This window comes from Nannospalax galili, unplaced genomic scaffold (genome assembly GCF_000622305.1).
Source record: "Nannospalax galili isolate Female #2095 unplaced genomic scaffold, S.galili_v1.0 scaffold470, whole genome shotgun sequence".
In the NCBI taxonomy this organism is placed as follows: Eukaryota; Metazoa; Chordata; class Mammalia; order Rodentia; family Spalacidae; genus Nannospalax; species Nannospalax galili.
The window spans coordinates 453,689-466,713 of NW_008327352.1; the positions used below are offsets into that span (position 1 = coordinate 453,689).

General features: G+C 37.6%; 1 pseudogene; it reads right to left on the bottom strand.

Annotated features, from left to right (window-relative positions):
- Positions 1 to 1,284: 1,284 nt before the first annotated feature.
- Positions 1,285 to 6,453, bottom strand: LOC103730451 (annotated as a pseudogene).
- Positions 6,454 to 13,025: the final 6,572 nt, after the last annotated feature.

Consider the following 13,025-nt stretch of genomic DNA (forward strand, 5'->3'; position numbering starts at 1 on the left):
AAAGTAGGATGTGCACACTAACAAAACATTATCAAATGGATTGAGTCTGAGAAGGCCCTGAGGGAACAAGCAAGTTACCTAAAGAAGTTACTCAAATATCCACAGTTCCTACTTCTCTTAGAATGCCTTTTGCTTTCAAGCATGCATCTATGACTTTGTGGGGTATGCCCTATGACTGGATGACTGAGGAAGAGAAAACCAGGGCTTGATTTACAGATGGTTCTCCATGCTAGGCACAACCCAGAAGTAGAGAGCTGCAGCATTAGAGCCAATTTCTTTAACAACACTGAATGACCTGGTGAAGGAAATTCTTCATACTGGGCAGAACTTCGGGCAGTGCACATGGTTGTGCATTTTGCTTGGAAGGAGAAATGGCTGGAAGTGTGATTATATACTGATTCTTGGGTTGAAACCCTACCTTCAAATTACTCTTCTGTTCTCTCCTATCACTTTTCCCTCCTCGATTCATGTTCTATCTTTTTATTCATGATCCATTGAACTCATTTAGTGTTTGCTACATGTACATTTAGGTGAGACTATCTACTGAAGCCTGGTAGCTTTACAATGCCTGCATCCTTGAAAACCAAATTGATCTCCCTTCCCCAGACGCTTTCAATTGCCAAATACTTATCAGATAGGTGTGGGATTTCATGAGGTCCTCCCCAGTTCATGCTGGGATTTTTATATGGTCTGATCTTTTGCAGGTCTTTTACATTCAGTCCAATTCAATATGACTTAATGTGCCTTTTCACAAAACATAGAATTTACCATTGACCACAAATCACTGCTTGACAAGTCCTAAGGATCCTCCTATCTCAATTTCCTTAGAGTGGAATTATGGGACTTTTAAGTTAAATAATCAGAATGTATTCTAATCTGACATCATAAAGTCTTAGTTTTCTAGGGAACACATCAGGAATAACTTCTTTTTAAAGTTTCAGCTTATTTGACCCACTGTAGGTCTCACTTGTGTAATGAAATCAATAAGGTATTATTATCTAAAGGACCATGCTAAATCTACTATATTCCCATAATTTTTTATGAAACAACCTGTACAGATTCTTCCTCAGTAGAATCATAGCACCAAACAGGATCATGGATGGTAAAATCACTAATGAAACTTACCTGGAAAGAGAAAAACAAGTATCACATTTACAAACCATTGTGAAATGTACTCAAACCTCGTTTGATCTACTGCATCTTAGAAGAACTTGTTGATAAAGGTGTAAGCTAAGCTTGATCACCAATGTATCTGTCATTTTTAAGTCTTTTTGCAATCAAAGCTTATGAAGCTATCAAAACAATAAGGTGTTTTACCACTTGTTTCATTTCCCAGTTCCTCAAATTGTAAATGAAATGATCCAGCATTTGAGGGACCACAATATACATCATAGAAGAGATTACATTTTTATTGGAAGAATTAGAAACTGCAGAACTCATATACACACAAAAACCAGTACAGTAAACTAAAGACACCACTGAGAGATCCACAAGTGGAAAAAGGTTTATACCTTCTACCAATAGATGGGATCTTCAGAATAGAGGACACAATTTGAGTATAGATGAAAATAATTCCAAAGAGAGGAACACTGGCAAATAAAAGTCACAGCATATATGAGGAGGGTATTGATGAAGGTGTCAGAACAGGTAAGTTTAATTACTTGACCAAGTTCACAGAAGAAATTGGGACTATCCTGCTCTGTAAAGAAGGAGAGAGGCAACACCATCAGAGTGTGGAGTAGTGAATTCATGAGTAAGGAGAGGAGGACCAGCAGGACACAGAAGGAAAAGTTCATGATGGTTGTGTATCTCAGAGGTTGACAGACAGCCACACAGTAATCATATGCCATCACAACAAGGAGACAACTCTCTGAAGCCCCAAAAATCAAGATTAAACACACCTGGGACAGGCAGCCTGTGAAAGTGATTCTCTGGTCATATGCTTGAGTGTTGAGCAGCATATTTGGGATAGTTGTGCTTATACAGATATCAGTAAATGACAGATTGCAGAGAAAAAAAAGTACATGGGTGTAGGAAACCAGGATGCCAGGACCTAAGGTGAGGTGAGCCTAAAACTTATAGGTCCAGGCTGCATTCTCTGCCAAAGGGAGAGGCACTGAAAACAGTGGCTCTGATAATCCCTATCTTGCAGAACACTGCTAGACTGGCAGGGGGAAGTGGCCCGGTGATAAAAGTGCAGCCTCCCTGCTCTGTGGGAAACCATCTTGGTCAACAACCCTTAGCTCATCTCCTGGTCCTGAGCAAATAACTCAGCTATCCCTGGCTAAGAAATTAGGCCAGGTTAAAGGTTTACTCCTGAGCTAAAAGATAAAAGTTCACCATGCTTTTAGCTCTAAGAAAGAAAACATTGTGGCCAATAAATTACTGGATGGGCATTGATAACCCTGAGTAAAAGTTTAAGAATCCTTCTGGCACCAACTAACAGACTAAATGTCCTGTTTCTTTGTACCCTAAATCTTTGTATGTGACTTCCATATCCCACGTGACTGTTAGTTCCTTGGGATGTATAAAAACCATCTACATTTTAAAATAAACTGGCCTGTTGGGAAGACACAGGTCCCAGAGTTTATGACTCTGTCGCCAATCAGACCCTTTGCCCTGAAGCCAGTAGATCCCCTGCTAAGCAAAGAAAACCTGAGTCCCAACACATGGGAGTGTGGAGGTGGGAGTTTGTGCTCAGACAGGATGGTGAGCAGGTTTCCCATGATGGTGATGAGGTACATGGACAAAAACAAGCCGAAGACAAGGGGCTGCAATTCAGGAACAAATATCAGCCCCATGAGAAAGAATTCTGAAATACTTGTTTGATTTCCAGGTTCCGTGATACTACTGAGTGTAACAAAAAGGATAGGATGATGACATCAAATTAGCATTTGGAGAGAGTAACAGTGAAATATTAGTATGAAGCACACATGGGATTCTTATAACATTTTTACTTATTTTTCATAAATTCTGGATTGAGGAATATCAATATTACCATCAAGAAATATTGAGTATGCTCTGTTTAAAGCTTCAGAAATGTTGCTTTAAAAATAAAATAGTTCTGGAGCTGTAAAAATGGCTGAGAGTTTTAAGGACACAGGCTGCTTTTCAGAGCACCTGTGTTTGGTACCCAGCACCCACATGGCAGCAAACAACCATCTGTAACTCCAGTTCCAAGGGATCCAATGCCTTCTTCTGTCCTCATGGGCATTACCTAACAAGCATACACACACATATATGTAGGCAAAATGTTCATACATTTAAAATAATGAATAAAAAATTTTAAATGTTCTTGTTTGTTATGTAATCACATAAACACTTCAATTGTTCCTATATTCTGCTCCCATTACTTTTGTCTATTTATTTGCTAATTTATGTTCTCTTTAGAGACAACCAAGATGTTTTTAAATGTTCTGGAGGATTATGAGATTAAAAAAAATATTTTATTTATTATTTGTATTTTATGTGTATGAGTATTGTCTGCATATATGTGAGTGCACCTGTGTCATGCATTGGTGCAGAGGTCAGAAGAGAGCTTCAGATTCCCCTGGAACTGGAGGTAAGGATGGATCATAGCCACTGTATGGGTGCTGGAAATTGAATCCGGTCCTCTGCAAGAGCAGTTAATGCTCTTAACCACTGAGCCATCTCTCCAGCCCCAAATTATGAGATTTTTATCAAAGAATAAGGCATGTATTTTCCTTTCAAATCAACCATACATTCAAGCAAAAGTGACAATTGGGAATGAAATATAATTCAAGATCATAAGCAATAATGAACCACTTTGGCATGCTTCAGAGTCTTCTGTTGTTCTCATCAAATTACTGTTGAATTAGTTCATGATATCAGGAGCATATACCCATGAGATGATGTCATGAACTAAAGTGTAGAGAGAGTAAAGGATAAGTTAGATCCCTGGGCCACTGCATATTTAGTCTATTCATGCTTCCAGTCACTACAGCATTAGTATTCCAAAATGAGTTCACAGTTTTCCCTTCTTATTTGAATATTTATTTTCAATTTCTTAAATATTTATTTTCAAACATAGGCCTAAGTTCTTCTTTGATGCTTTGCTATGCTTTCTTCTACAATTAAGGAGGGAATCCTTCCATGTAAATGTTAGCGAAATTAGATCTTGAAGATTCTATAGTCTTGAAGATTACAGATGGCTCCTTGGAAACCAAAACAATATGATTCAGCAATCATGGTAACATTTGATCTTTTAACATCTCCTTCCAGAACTATGGCAAAAAATATTAATTCAAAGCCACATATTGTGGTAGTTTGTATAGAAAACATAATATATTAACACACTCACCAAAATATTGTCCACTACCACTTCATGAATTTTAAAATCATTATTATAAATAATCATCATGGTTGAAAAGGACAGATTTCCGCTCATAAGGAAATGTGTCCTGTTCTTGTAGACAGTATGAGGCAGGTATAAATATGTGTGCATGTTAGAGAAAGCACACGTGGGACTAATTCTGTTGACATGAAAAAGAGGTTTTATCTCACAATTTTTGCATATCCTCTCCTCACTGCTTCTCAGAATGGAATTGTCTATTTCTGCTCTTATTTTCAAAATCATTTAGTAAGGTACATTCTCCTTATTGGCAGTGATGCTCAGAATCTCACCTGGATGTTGCACAGAACAAGGTGTTTTCAGGACTCAGTGAGCTTCTAATAAAGAATGGTTGCCTTGTGTTGGAGGCTCTGATGCTGAATTATAACAGAAAAAAGCTGTTAAGGAGGTGGTCACAGGCTGACTGTGACAATGAGTGTCCCAGGGGCTCAAATTCCAAAGCTCCCTATTAGATCAGCTATTTTAGCATTATTCTGCTCCCAGGAGAGCAGGCCCTTAAGGATCAAGTATATAGAAGTGATGAATTCAGCATGATAGATTCCCTGACCCTTAAGGCTAAGTATTGCACATCCAATCCTCTCTGCTGTTTCAGCTCATTTCTATTATAAATATTTGCTAAGCTTCATGCCATAAATATTAAAAGAATACTCCTTTATTCTTTGAAAATGTAGTAGTTGTTTATCACTCTGCACTCCTTCCCTCTACCTTCCTCTGGCACTCAGCCCAATATATCTCCCTTCCAATTTCACATTCTTTCTCTTTTTTTAATAAACCACTGAGTCTAATCAGTGTTTACCATATGTGCATGGCTGCATGATCATTTGCTAGGGCATGGGTGACCAAACAGTCTCCACATCCTCAGAGGAACATGACCCTTCTTCTCATAGAAGCCATCAACTACCAATAGCATCTTTCCTATGGGTAGGTCCTCAGGAGGCCTTCAAGTATGCATGGAACTTTTTTTAGATGAATTTTCATCCTTTTTTTTTACTTAGAAGAAGCATTTCATTACAACAGCATTGACATATTCAATAACAATTTCCAGAGCTAAGATGCACCTCTTTCAAAATTGGCTGTAAATTTTTAGGTTTACAGTTGAATTAGTACAGTTATACAATATTGTCCTCAGTAAAAAACCCTATAAGACATAAAATTAAATGAGGTTTTAACCTTTAAAAAAGATTTTTTTACTTAGAAGAAGCATTTCATTACAACAGCATTGACATATTCAATAACAATTTCCAGAGCTAAGATGCACCTCTTTCAAAATTGGCTGTAAATTTTTAGGTTTACAGTTGAATTAGTACAGTTATACAATATTGTCCTCAGTAAAAAACCCTATAAGACATAAAATTAAATGAGGTTTTAACCTTTAAAAAAGATCTCAGATCTCCAATGACTAATTATTAAAGAACAAATTTTTATGCTTTGAATAATTATTTTTTATTTTTTTTAAATTTAATAACCACATGATTAGAAGAAGCATTTCATTACAGCTTTAACATATTTAGTAAAACACTCCAGAGAAAGCATACATCTCTTTCAAAGGTGATTGTAAATTTTTAGGTTCATAGTTGAATTAATACAGTAATACAATATTGAACCCAGTATAAATCCTGTAAGATATAAAATTGAATGAGTTTTTACCCTTTAAAGAAGATCTCCATTTTATTTTGAAATAAGTTGTTTCCTACATTTTTAATGCTACTAATGCTTAGGTGTTTGCACATGTGTCTTTAATCTCTATGTATCTGATGATTACTAGTCACAGTTGGTTACACTCGGATCCTTAGTATCCGAATATGGATATAAAGCCATCAGGTAGATTGCACTGATAATGTTTATCACCTCTACTATTTAACATGAAGTAAATTTTATGCTTCCTCTTCAAATACGTCCTTTTTAAAATTTGTTGATTTTTCTGTGTGTATGTCAAACAGAACACCCCATACAATCTTATTCATCTGTATACCCACTTCCCAAATGGCACCTTCTCATAGCCTCCCCCCTTCCAAATACTGGAACCCACATACTCTGTCATCTCTGTTACTTTCCTCTGTGCTGTTGACACCACCAGCCATTCCCCAGTGCTTGTCCCTCTGCTGAATCTAGTCAGCCTGTCTACAGATCCTTGTTTTAGGAAGATCAGCTGTTCCTCATCTAGCAGCAATCAGTTGTCAATATTCCTTTAGATAAGATTGGGGTCTGATGTTCCTTTTCCCAATTCTATGCTGGGTTACTATCTGGCAGTCTCTTGTGCCACCTTGGCCAATAACTCAAAGGAAGGTATCACCTGTCTGGTATTGTTTCTTCTTATGTAGCCTTTAGCTATACATATGGCCTGTTAAAAATTATATTGACCCCATTAATCATTGGTCATATGTTCCTTTTGGATGTTTAAGACCCTACAGTTGGCCCAGATAAAACAATTTATTTTTACTCTTAAGGTCGTTTGAGGATCTGTTCCTTGGGGGTCACATGGGCTTGGGAGGAGCTCCTGGCACCCTTCTTTTACCAGTTCTGTCTATGTGAAGATAAGTCAAAGATCCTGCTCTACCGTTGCTGGCTTAATGTGGTAGCATGGAGGAAATATTTCCTCTGTGTTGACTCTCTTCTTTGTAGACTGGACACTGGTTCAAGTTCATCTTGTGGGGTCTCCATGGCATCCTTGCTCAAGAGGACAGGTGACTCACCACAGTTACAGGACATTTTAAGAGATGCTCATAGTCCCCTGGAGCTTAGTCAACTTAGGAGGGAGCAAAATTGTCCTTTATGTCCCCCTGACCAAATTAGTATAGGCCTCAAAGTATGTCTGTTAAACATCCAAGAAGGTTAGTTCCACCATTCGGGTACTTTTAATTACCATATGTCATGTAGATAGAGCTTGGGCAAAGACCAAACGTTCTCAGATAAACCTTGCCTAGGCATATATTACATTCTTTAATCTGGTTGTATATTTAATTTGTCACTAGGCCGCTGGCCTAATTATGGTTCCCTCCGGTTTTCTAAAACTATCTAGGCATTATCTCTCACATTGTCTAACCCTTCCAACATGGTTTCCCCATTTAAGGTGCCTCCATTTTTTCCATTTCTCCCTTAATAATACCCTTCTCCTATGATCCCACCTCTCTTGAGCTCTTTCTTTCTCTTTAACTACTAGGTTCCTTGTATAACCTTCCCTCCCCCGACCCCTTAAAATAACCCCACTACTGTCCATAACTACTATGTTAACACCTGTTTTCTACTGTACTTTTCATTTGGATTCTTTATTTCCCTTTACTTCCCTGGTTCCTCTTCATTATCCTGGTTCCTGTAGTTATGTCTGGATACATATTCACTTATAAGGATTTGGTGCTAGGATCCACACATGAGGGAGAACATATGTCTTTTTTTCTGAGATTGTGTTACTTCACTTAGTATAGCAGTCTCTAGTTCCATCCATTTACCTGCAAATTTCATGATTTCATCTTTCTTTACTGCTGAATAAAATTCCATCATATAAATGAACCACATTTTCATTATCCACTCATCACTTAAGGGGCACTTAGTTTGCTTCCATGTATTAGCTATTGTGGAAAGAACAGCAACAAACTTTGATGTAGAAGTGTCTCGGCAATAGGATGAGTTCTTTGGGTATATACCAAGGAGTGCTATAAATGGGTCAAATGGTAGGTTCTTTTGTACTTTTTTAAGAATTCTCCACACTGCCTTCCACAGGTGTTGAACAAGATTGTAGTCTCACCTGCAGTTGATGAGTGGTCCCCTGTCCCCACATCCTCTCCAACATTTGGTATCATTTTTTCTCTTGATCTTGGGCCATCTGACTGGAGTAAGATGAAATTTTAAAGTGGTTTTAATTTGCATTTCCCTAATTGTCAAGAGCCATGCTTGACTTAAGCATAGAAGAAAAGAAGACTGCCACTTTAAGAGCTTCTCTACTCTTTGCTTCAGTGATTTGAGTTGACAGGCTATGCCTTTTTGATTAATTGAGTATCTTGGAAACATAACTAAAGAGTATTGTTTCAGTTTATGGGCACCGAAGTTTCTCACCACTGTTTACTTGGTTTCTATATAAAAAATCATAAATTCTAGTAGTTGTAAAGAGTGATCATGGACAATACATATTATATCCTAGAGATTGTAAATATTATGTATCAGTAATTATCATGTGAATATTGGGTGATGATGATGTGATGCAGTTACGTGCTGCGTCCTTAGTTACTTTCTCTTAGTAATGTATCCTTAGTGATTCCTTGGTTACTTCTTAGATACTTGTGATCTGATTCCTATATAAGTTCTGTGTAACTCACAACATTAGATTCATTTTATGATTGTGCCTATGCTTGATTCTTAAGAGTATCTCTTTAAATAAACCTATAATAGCATCAATACTCTTGTCTTGATTCCTATCTTGGAGCTCCAAGCCCGGTGGGCTTGGGGGGGGCATCTGACACCTAATTACTAGTGATGTTGCACACCTTTTAAGATGCTTCTTAATCATCTTTATTTCTTCTTTTGAGAACTCTCTGTTCAGTTCCTTAGCCCATCTTTTAATTGGGTTACTTCATTTCTTGATACTTTGTTTTTTGAGTTCCTTATATGTTCTGGATGTTAAACCACTGTCAGACGTGTCACTGGTGAAGATTTTCTCCCAATTTGTGGGTTTTCTCTTCACTTCCTTCATTGCTTCTTTTGATGTACAGAAGCTTTTTAGTTTATTGAGGTCCCATTTTTTTATTCTTTTCCTTGTCTCCTGGGAAGTTGATGTGTGGTTTAGAAAATCCTTTCCTACACCTATATCTTGTAGGTTATTGCCAATGTTTTCTTCTAACAGTTTCAGAGTCTCAGACTTCACATTGAGGTCATTGATACATTTGGAGTAGATGTTTGTGAATGGTAAAACATAAGGGTTTAGTTTCATTCTTCTACAGGTGGAGATCCAGTTTTGCCAGCACCATTTGCTGAACACGCAGTCTTCCCTCCAGGGAATGTTCTTGGCTCCTTTGTCAAATATCAGGTAGCTGAAATCGAATGTACTCATATTTGGGTCTTCAGTTTTGTTCCATTGATCTATGGATCTGTATCTGTGCCAGTATCATGTTGTTTTTAATGACTATAGATCTGTAATACAGTTTAATATCTAGTATAGTAATCCCCCCAAGCATTGCTCTTAGTGCTCAGGGTTGCTTTGGCTATCTGAGGTCCTTTTTCCTTCCATATATATCGTGGGATGGTTTTCTTCCAGTTCTGTGAAAAATGTCATGGGGATTTTGATTGGTATTGCTTTGAATCTATAAATGGCTTTTGGTAGGATGGTCATTTTCACAATATTAATTCTTCCAATCCATGAGCATGGGAGGTTCTTCCACCTTCTGATGTCTTCCTCAATCTCTTTCTTTAAGGATTTAAATTTTTCATTGTAGAGATGTTTAATGTCTTTTGTCGGGTTTATTCCCATATATTTTTGGTTTTGCAGCTATTGTGAAGGGGAGTGTTTCCAGGTACTCTTTCTCTGATTGCTTTTTGTTGGTATATAGAAAGGCTACAGGCTTCTATAGATTAATTTTGTAACCTGCCACTTTACAGAATGTGTTAATAATTTCTAGGAGTTTATGCGTGGAATTTTTGGCATCCCTTAGATATAATATCATATCATATGCAAAAAGTGATAATTTGAGCTCTTCTTTTCCAATTGTTACTCCTTTAATTTCCTTCTCTTGTCTTATTGCTCTTGCAAGAGTTTCAAGTACTATGTTAAAGAGAAGTGGGGATAGTGGACTGGAGATAGTGGACAGCATTGTCTGGTTCCTGATTTCAATGGGAATGCTTCCAGTTTTTCTCCATTTAGAATGATGCTGGCTGTCGGTTTGTTATATATGGCTTTAATTATGTTGAGGTATGTTCCCTCCAGTCCAATTCCCTTTAGAACTTTGAACATAAATGTATGTTGAATTTTGTCAATGGCCTTTTCTGCATGTATTGCGATGACCATGTGGTTCTTGTCTTTTGAGCTCATTTATATGATTTATGACATTTATTGACATATGTATATTGAACCATCCCTGCATCTCTGGAATAAAGCCAACTTGATTATGGTGGATGATCTTTTTGACATGTGTCTGTATGGGTTTTGCAAGTATTTTGTTGATAATTTTTGCATCTATGTTCATTCAAGATATGGGTCTATAGTTTTCTTTTTTGGTTGTCTCTTTACCTGGCTTTGGTATTAGAGTGATGTTGTGTTCTTAGAAGGAATTTGGAAGCTCTCCCTCCATTTCTATCTTTTTGAATAACTTAAGTAATATTGGATGTAGATCCTCTTTAAATGTCTGCTAGAATTCTGCTGTAAATCCATCTGGTCCTCGGCTTCTTTTAGTAGGGAGGTTTTGTATTACTGTTTCAATTTCCTTATGTGTTATGGGTCTGTTTAAGCTGTTAATCTCTTCTTGGTTTAGCTTTGGTGGTTCCCATACTTTTAGATACCTGTCCACTTATTTTAGGTTAGGTTTTCAAATTTAGTAGCGTATAGGTTTTTAAAATATTCCCTTATTATTTTCTGGATCTCTTTGGTGTCTGTTGTGATGTTTCCCCTTTCATCTCTGATTTTGTTGATATGGAGGTGTGCTTTCTTTCTTTTGGTTAACTGGGCTAACAGTCTATCAATCTGGTTTATTTTCTCAGAGAATAAGCTCTTGGATTTGTTGATTCTTTGTATTTTTTTTCTTTATTTCTATTTCATTAATTTCTGCTCTGATTTTTGTTATTTTTTCTTGTCTACTGTGTATGCATTTAGAGCTATAAACTTCCCTCTTCCATTCAGTGTGTCCCATGGGTTTTGTTGTGTTGTATTGTCCTTTTCATTTTGTTCCAGGCATACTTTTATTTTTTTCTTAATTTCTCCTTTGACCCATTCATCATTCAGAAGTGTGTTGTTTAATCTCCATGTGTTCATGTGCTTACTGGGGATTCTTCCAGTGTTGATTTTAAGCTTTATTGCATGGTGATCTGATAGAATACATGGAATTGTTTCAATCTTTTTGTGTTTGTTGAGTTTCATTTCCACAGCTATACCTTCATTGAAATTCTTTCTGTCACCCCTTCTGCATAGTCATTCCTTTCTTCAGCTCTTCGTATTGCTTCAAGAACTCTCTGAAGGGCTTGTTTTGTGGACATGAATTATTTCAGCCTATTTAGGTCAAGGAAGATTTTTCTTTCCCCTTCAACTATGATAGACATTTTGGCTGGATAAAGTAATCTGGATTGGCATCTGTGGTTATTTAGAGCTGAGGCTACTTTGATCCAGGCTCTTCTGGCTTTCATAGTTTGCTCTGAAAAGTCAGTTGTAATCCTGATGGGTTTTCCTTTATATGTGATTTGTTTTTCTTTTGCAGCTTTCAGTATTGTCTCTTTGTCCTGAATGTTTAGTATTTTTACTATGATGTGAAATAGGAGAGTTTCTTTTCTTGTCCTCTCTATTTTATGTTCTATATGCTTCTTGTATTTGTATGGGCATGTCTTTTTTTAATTTGGGGAAATTTTCTTCTACAATCCTGTTGAAGATCTGTTCCATACCATTATCTTGAGATTCCTCTCCTTCCTATATGCCTATGATTTGAAAGTTTGGTGTTTTTATGGTGTCACACAGTTCTTGCATATTCCATCCTTGTGGGTTTTTCTTATTTATTTTTCATAATCTTTGCTTGAGTCCTCCAATTTGTCCACTTTATCTTCCAGTCTTGATATTCTGTTTTCCAATTCATTCATCCTATTGGTGAGGCTTTCTCCTGTCATCTCTAATTGGCTCACTGAGTTTTTCACTTCCTTCATCGTTTCAATATTTCTAACTTCTGAATTCATTCAGAAGTTTATCCATATCTTCCTTCAGTTCTTTGGCTTCTTTCTTTGTGTGTTCTTTAAATTCACTGAATTCTTTTATCATATTCATCATTGTTCTTTTGAGTTCGATGTCCTGCATTGTCTCTAGGGGATTCTCATTGTGCTCCTCTAGAGGATTACTGGTATTTGGTGGGGATATGTTATTTTGGTTTTTCATGTTATTATTTTTTCTTTGTGACTTTGACACATGAATTTCCTTCGCAGTTTCTGATTCTTGTGTGAGACTCGATCCTTCCCTTGTTGAGTTTAGATCTGCTCCTTTTTGTAAACTTTGTGTGCTTTTGTGGTTTAAATATTGAGTATGAAAAGCTGGTTGGTCTAGGCTTCAGTTTTTCTCTTCAGTTTTTTATTGGAGTGGCCTAATTGCTTTTGTCTTCAGGAGTTCCCACCAAGGCCCAAGTGAGATGAGGCTCAGATGATATCAGGCTTATTCCTAAAGTATGGGTCCCTCCAGGAAAGATGCTGTCCTCAAGAATTTGGGGGCTTGTCTGACCTGGGAGAAGGGCCCAGGATAGAGGCTGGTCTCAGGAAGCCAGTGGCTGTGCCACCCAGGGAAGTAAAGGGAGGTGAGGGCAGGACCAGGTCTAGAGGGTTCCTGGAGGCCACAGGAAGCAGTGGTGGCTCTGGGCCAAGAGGTTAGTCCTGGTGTCTGGGGTGCCAAGACAAGAAATGGGCCTGTACCCAGCCTGGGAGGAGAGATGGGGAGGGGGCTGGGAAGGTGAAAGAGGCTGGGGGAGTCAAGGTGCACTGGGCTGCC